Raw genomic sequence first — 6,069 nt, forward strand, 5'->3', positions numbered from 1 at the left:
GGCTTTTAATACCCTTTTTCCTGCTTTCCTGCACTGCTGCTTTGGGCGTGCCTGAGTTCCTCTCCTCACATGGATCCCTGTGGCTAACTGCTCCTCTGTCCAGGTTCTTGGTTTTTAATCCTCTTTCTCCTGCTCTCCCACCCTCCTGCTTTGGGTGTGCCTGATTTACCTCTCCTCACCTGGATCCCTGTTGATGACTGCTCCTCTGTCTGGGTTCCTGGCTTTAACCCCCTTTTTCCTGCTCTCCCGCCCTACTGCTTTGGGCGTGCCTGAGTTCCTCTCCTCACCTGGATCCCTGCGGCTGAATTCTAATTACACGTATGGTATTCTGGCACCCAGGCTCTTTCAGGGTACAGACCAGGATGGAATTCCTGCTGGGGAAGAAGTATGGTAGAGCTAGAGGATGGCCACACCTCTGTTCACCAAGAGATACCATATGGGGTATAAGAGTAACAACAGGAATCCTAATTACACGTATGTTATTCCTGTTGATGATATCCTACGTGAATATTAGACTTTCTTCATTTTGTTTTGGTGTTTTGTCTGATTGATGCCTTAACAAAGTTATATTGAGGTATTTGTCTTCAATCTCATTAATTCTGTCTTCCATTGATTCAATTCTACTCCTTTCCCCATTCAATTCATTATCTATTTCTGAAATCTTAGTATTAATCTTCTGAATTTCTATTTGTTGTTTTTGTATCATTTCTCATTTTTTTTTTATTTTGTCAGTTGTTTCCTGTATTGTTTTCCTGAATTATTCTAGAGTTTTGTCTGTATTTTTCTTTGTCAATGTTTTTCTTGATCTGTCTCTCAATGCATTGAAAGTAACCAAGTATAATTATTTTGAATTCCTTATCAGGGCATTCCAATGGTGCTTCTTCCTCAGGGATGTTTTCTAGGTTTGTATCCTGGTCCCTTGTTTCTACTACTTCATTTTGCTTTTTTGTGTGCACTATGATGGTCTGTTGTCTCCAAGACATTGTAGTGTTGCTGTATTGATGTTTATTTGAGGTTGTATATGTTGGTGTGATTTGTGTAAGATATTTTTTCCTTTATTTTGTTTAGATAAAAACAAAATATGAACAAGGTACTGTGCTCCTCTATTCATTAGTTGTCAGCACTTGGGCTCTCACCACCTGTCTTCTGGTGGGTGACTGAGAATGAGAGTCTGTGCACAGATCTGTGTTAGCTGTTCATAAAGAGCACTTGAAGGTGAGTTGAGCTGGTATTGGCCACCATCTATCATTGGTCAGTTGGTGCAAAGGCAAGTTGTGTTCCTCACTCAGTGGGTGGGGCTGCAGGTGGTGCAGGTATGGTTGGGTTATGTGAGAACAGTTGCTGTCTCCCACTCAGTTAGGAAAAATTCTGCTAAAAAATTGGAAGTATACAAAAAATGTGAACCACATAAACAAGAACAATCACACAAAATGCAATAAATGAGTTGAAAAAATTTCAAAATATATTTGAAAAGGATAAAAGAAAGATAATTAGAAAAAGAGAGGGAAAAAAAATCCCCAATCAATATTTGTGGAGGGAGCAATGAGAGAAAAGAGCAAGAGTGAAAATAACAGTAAAGAAAAGATGAGGAAACTTGAAAAGAAAAAACAAGTGATGGGAAAACCAGAAGAAAGAAAAAAAGAAGGGAATCAGGAAAAGAGAAGAGAAAACAGGAAATGAAAAAGAAGAGACAGGGATGGGAAAGAAGGGAAAAAAAAGTAAGGAGAAAAATAAAAAGAATAATTTAAAAACAAAAGAAATAAACACAAAACTGTAGGGGGCAAGGCCTGGTGCCCAGGCTCTGTCAGGGTACAGACCAGGATGGAGTTCCTGCTGGTCAAGAAGGTGGGTAGAGCTAGAGGATGGCCACACCTCTGTTCACCAAGAGGGTATGAGGTATAAGAGTAACAACAGGAATATTGAAACTTTCTAGTTGTCAGCCTCCTGTGTGGTTGCCTGTGCTGTCCTTGGCAAACAGAGCCTATTCTTAAGTTGCTGTCAAGGTAAGAACACCACTTACATATATTCAAAATGGACGTGCCCACTGCTGCCAAATATTCGAAATGGCTAAGGCCTTAGAACAGCCAGTAGCAGTCCACAGGTCTGTCTGTCTCCTTCTTAGCCGTTTTCCTTTCCGGTTGTCAGGCACCAATGCAGTCCTTGTCTATGCAGTGCTTGGTGAGCAGAGCTGATTCTTAGGTTGCTACAAGGAAATATTAAAAATGGCTGTGTCCTCAGGACAGCTGTCAGTCCTCTGCTCCATTTGTCTTCTTATTCACTGTTTGATTCAGTTCCTTCTATTAGTTCATACTTAATCCATTCTTTATCCTTCCTTTCAAAGCTCAGGGTTCCAGGATTGTCTTTTGTATTGGTTTCAATTGGTTTCTCATTGCTTTGTTGTAGAGGGTCTGTGTAGCTTGTCTGCCTATTCCACCATCTTTCTGGAACTCTCAGGCATGTTTTTTGAGTCACATACAAAAATGAGACCTGTCAGGTTAATTGAACTACAAAAGCAGTACAAGATGGGGAGAGAAGATGGAAGTAATCTAGTTTGAATTTATAAAGGTTTTGGATTCTGCCTCATAATACATGTCATGCGAAAAACTAGGAAGCAAAGACTAAACCACACAGCTAACAGGTGGGTGCTCATTTGGCTAGAACATAGGCAGCTTCAAACTCTAACTTCAGTCAGCTAATCCCATCCTTTCTAAGTTGGTGTGTCATAGTCATGTCAGCCTTGAACACCTTTGCCAGTTTCTAAAAATGGAAAGCATATGCATGATCAAGAAGGTACATTTAAAAACATCAACTGAACTTCCTATAATGTCTTTAAGGTATTTAAACATGACAAGGAACTAGAAAATCTCTGCCTTGGTGATGGGGGAATAGGGCTAGAGAGGTGTGTTATTAGAATTCTTAATAATTCTGCTCTTCCTGGCTCCCCAGAAGGTTGAATGTTATTTTTCAGGTATCAGATTAGTCATAGGCCAAACCAAGAAAAACATACGATAAGAATGATTAGGAATGACCCACTGTTTCAGAAAATCCAATCAGAAAGGATAGCTAAGGCTATAGAGCAGCATAGAACAATGGAAAGAATGTGAGGTAGAGTCCAAAGCCCTGATTCTGAGTTCTGAATTTGAAGTTCAGCTGTTTTAACCTACCACCTGTGTGGTCTTGGCCAGTTAACCTCTCTGAGCCCCAATTTCCTCAAGTTTAATTAGAAATTCAACCTTAGCTTACAGGATGTCTGCAAGTCTAGTCTAAACATGTTTTCAGGTCATGTGTCAGATCTGTCAAATATGATACTGGGCTTTATTGTTTACAAGCCAGTGTTTTGTAGCCCTTTAAATGCAGTTTTGACAAGTCTCACTACCTCTTTAAACTTTCAAAATAAACTGAACATTGTGACTAAAAATAAACCAAAGCAAGGGTAACTCTGAATATTTTTCAATTTATGTAGTTATGACACTGTCCCTGGAAATCCTACATAATCTTTTAGGCACATTAGATCATGGATTTTACTTGGGCTTATACAATATGTCCTTCCTGCCCAACCACACCTCCTATACCAATCCTTCCCAACCTTCAAGGTCACTTTTACATTCTTGCACTCCAAAGAAGCCTTCCCAGACAGCATTCTCCAGTGAAAGCCTAAATAGTGCCTCTTCTTTGAACTCTAGTACTAAGAAGGTTCTTACCCATTTGAAACTTAGCTACCATGTTGATGAGATGGAGCAACTCTGTTTCATAGCTTTTAGTTTTGTCTATGCTTTTAGGTTGTGCCTAGCACTGCACTTTCCTGTCTTGTCTTTCTTGGGGATTTCCCAGAGAAGGACAGCTGATAAAGCCCCAGAGATCTTTCTGCTTGGTTTCTGCACATGGCAAAGGGACAAAGCTTTCCTGAGTCCTGGTTGTCTGTGGCTACTTGTTAACAGTGGTCTGAGAACCTCTACAGAGATGTGGTGAGTAGATGCTCAAAATAGATGCTTTTGGATCATTACAGCTTCCCTGTCTAATTGGGGATTACTTTTTCCAATAGGTGTCCAGCATTCCTCCTTTTCCTTTTCACTCATTCAACTTAGAGGATATTAAGGAAGTACTTCTCCCCACCACCTGTATGTCAGTTTATTGTACTGTGGTGGCTTGCATGTAGCTATGGTGCTGTAAACTATGCCATCAATATTTCAAATACCACAGGTTTACCCATGGTGGACAGATTTCAGAAGAGCTTCCAGACTAAGACAGACTAGGAATAAAGGGCTGGTGATCTGCTTCTAAAAATCAGCCAGTGAAAACTTTATGGATCACATCAGAACACTGACTGGCTTCCTTTGGACACATCACCAGGAATGATCAATTGCTAGGGAGGAGGATATCATGTTTGGTGAGGCAGGGGGCCAATGAAGGCGAGAGAAACCCTTGCTGACATGGATTAGCACAATAGCTGCAATGATGAACTAAAATATGCTGGCAAGTGTGAGGATGATGCAGGATTGGTCACTGTTTTGATCTGTAGTCCATAAGGTCGTCATGAGGTAGAGCTGACTTGATGGCCACCATCTATCTATCGAGCACTGTCCTCAAAGTCTGCAGTCAGGTGCCCTGGACCTGGCCCTAGCTCATAGCTACAGCATGGCACTTACCCCATTTTTGACATTATATAACTAAAAGAGCCCTCAGTTGTTTCCATTTAGCCTCACAGGATATTGACGAGATATAGTAAAATTCTGCAGAACACCTTGTACAATTGACAGATGATGCAATCTGGGAATGCAATCTGTTCATGACTGTAGCCTCCCTTACTTGGTTATCAGTAAGGTCCTTCCTGTCCCTTTAGAGGAGGCTCTGATTATTCTTCCCTAGTCTGGCCCACAACAGTTTTCTCTCTAGATCTCAGGGAGGGCACATGGGAATGAGACAGGATTTATCTTTCTAACCTCTGTATTCTAGTTTTGTGAGTGGGTATTTAATAATACCTACAAAACAGCAAAACAACAACAGTGGACACTTACATAGCATATATTATATGCCAGGCACTATTCTAAATGCTTTGCATTAATTACCTCAAATAATCCAAACAACAAGGTAGGTACTGTTATAATCCCATCTGATGATGAACCATAAAGACAGAGCAGTTAAATTGGCCCAGAGATAAAAGCTACTAAATGGCAGAGGTTTTTTTTTTTTTTTTTTTTTTTTAATTCAGGCTGCCTGGCTCTAAAGTCTGTGCATTTAACCACCATGCAAATTGCCTCCCAATAAAAAATTCCTGAATGAATGATTAGTAACTCTGTATATATATATAAATAATATCAATAGCTTGGGAGCTCTGGTAGCATAGTGTCTAAGGCACTTGACTGCTAACCAGAAGGCTGGCGGTTCAAACCCACCAGCCACTCCTCAGAAGGAAGGCTGGGCAATCTACTTCTATAGAGATACCATCTCGGAAACCCAAGGAGGGTTTGCTATGAGTTGAATCAACTCAACGGCACTGAGTAATAGGCCAAAAAAGTTTGCCCAAGGTCCCAGAGCTCACTATAAAATGGATATGGGTAGCCCCTATTTTGGCCCTAAGGCCCATCCATGCTCTTAAATTCTCAGGAAGAAAATAACAAAACACATTCATAACTAAAATGACAAGGCAATGAGACACAAAAGGGTTGAGACACAGAAGGGTAGAGACAGCAATCCCAGGAGATAAAAGGAAAGAAAACAGTCTTATCTAGAATTTTCAAAAGAAAAATATCAGGGAAAGAGAGAGGATTATAAATATTAAAAGGAGTCACATAATTAGAAACCACTCGGGAGGGGGCGACCGACTGCAACCAAGTTGATTCTGACTCATAGTGACTCCCATTGGGTTTCCAAGGCTGTAAATCTATGGCAATAGATTGCCTCATCTACCTCTCATGGAGAAGCTGGTGGATTTGCACCACCGACCTCCTGGTTAGCAGCCAAAGGCCTTAACCACTACATCACCAGAGCTCCTTTAGAAGCCACTAGTAGGTGTATTTTCCCATTTACTATAATCATCATTATAAAAGTACCTTCATATATGAAGATCAG

At 40.6% G+C, this 6,069-nt stretch overlaps 1 protein-coding gene across 1 annotated transcript in view; it reads right to left on the reverse strand.

Moving 5' to 3' along the window:
• The window catches only part of ARHGEF9 (Cdc42 guanine nucleotide exchange factor 9), a 310,381-nt gene that overhangs the window by 64,002 nt on the left and 240,310 nt on the right, over positions 1 to 6,069 (reverse strand). The gene's annotated exons all lie outside the window — the stretch shown is intronic.

The sequence above is a fragment of the Orycteropus afer genome, unplaced genomic scaffold, assembly GCF_000298275.1.
Source record: "Orycteropus afer afer isolate SDZICR_OR568_19922 unplaced genomic scaffold, OryAfe1.0 scaffold00680, whole genome shotgun sequence".
In the NCBI taxonomy this organism is placed as follows: domain Eukaryota; kingdom Metazoa; phylum Chordata; class Mammalia; order Tubulidentata; family Orycteropodidae; genus Orycteropus; species Orycteropus afer.